We start from the raw sequence: 1,367 nt of genomic DNA on the forward strand, positions 1-1,367 counted from the left end.
GAGAGCTAGGATTACAGGCGTGAGCCACAGCACCCGGCCTCTATTTTCTTTTTGTGTAACATGTCTAATGTATTCCACAGACTAGTCAAGGCGAAAAGAGTATATGTCCTTCATGGAGCAGGATAGCTAAGTCCCCTTTTGAACTACATTGGGTTTTAGCTTACAAAGATCTTTGCTGAGGTTCTCAATTACCCAGCTCTTTTCTGAAATTAGAACTAGCATCATAGTATTCACAATCACAATCTTGAAAAACCCAGAGGAATATCAGTGGATATTATCATATGTTATACCATTCCTTTGTTCAAAAAGTTAGTTTTAATGAAACCTCATTGTCTACATACTAAAATACAAATTTATTCTAACATTTAAACCCCCTCACAAGCCGACTTCATCTACTTGCTGTTGGTGTCACCCTCCACTTCTACACTCTTAAGGTCCCCTGAACACCCTTCCTGTCGGGGAATGCCATCTCCTGCAGTTGGAAGATCCTCCCTTCCTTGTCTGACTATAGAAATCCTCTTTCAATGCCTGGCTGAAATTGTATTAATATCTGTTCCTTGACATCAATAGCACTTTATTATTCTTGTTTCTTTACAATATTTCACCCCTTAATAGAGTGTAATTTCCTCATGGACAGGGACTACTTTATCCCCTCACTTATCTCAGCATTTCCCTCTGAATGAATTATTAAGACCATCTCTTGCTATCTCAGTCAGAAATGAGTTCTACTATCTGCGCCACTTATTTAGTAGTTACTGTATATCACCTTAGAGTACAGCTATTTGTAACATTTGTTAGTGGTTGGGCTCCCTAACCATACTGTATTCTCTTACAGGGCAACGTCTTACCTAATGCTTCTTTGAATGTCTATTGAACATAGTATTTTACACATAATAACACTCAAAAAATAATTGTGCTGATAGTAATCCCAAAATAAGGCACAATCGGACTAATTCTACTTTTCAAAGTCTTCCATTTCCTCAAAGATAACACGAAAAAAGGAGCTTTTCTTAAAAGTTTTCCCTTGAGAAGAAAAAAGAAGCACAAATATCAAGCACATTTATGGTCTAAGTAGGCTATTTTCAGAAAATGCAAATAATGTTTTATCAGCAATTGCTAGCTCCTCTAATGTGACTATATTTTGTTCTGTTAGGAAAACCAGAAAAAATATAAGTCAGTAGGAAACAAGCTACTAAGATCAGTTCCTGCTTAAAATCGGCCTGTTGCCATTAACACTTACACTGTCTGGAAGGCATCTGGCATGAGGATTTGCCTAAGCCTGGCTATCATACAATCTGTCAAGAATCCTTGCATCTTTTGCTATCAACCCAAACATAGAGCATCTGTAACTATAAAGTGGGAAGGGC

The sequence above is a fragment of the Propithecus coquereli genome, unplaced genomic scaffold, assembly GCF_000956105.1.
Source record: "Propithecus coquereli isolate 6110/MARCELLA unplaced genomic scaffold, Pcoq_1.0 Scaffold11, whole genome shotgun sequence".
Lineage (NCBI taxonomy): Eukaryota > Metazoa > Chordata > Mammalia > Primates > Indriidae > Propithecus > Propithecus coquereli.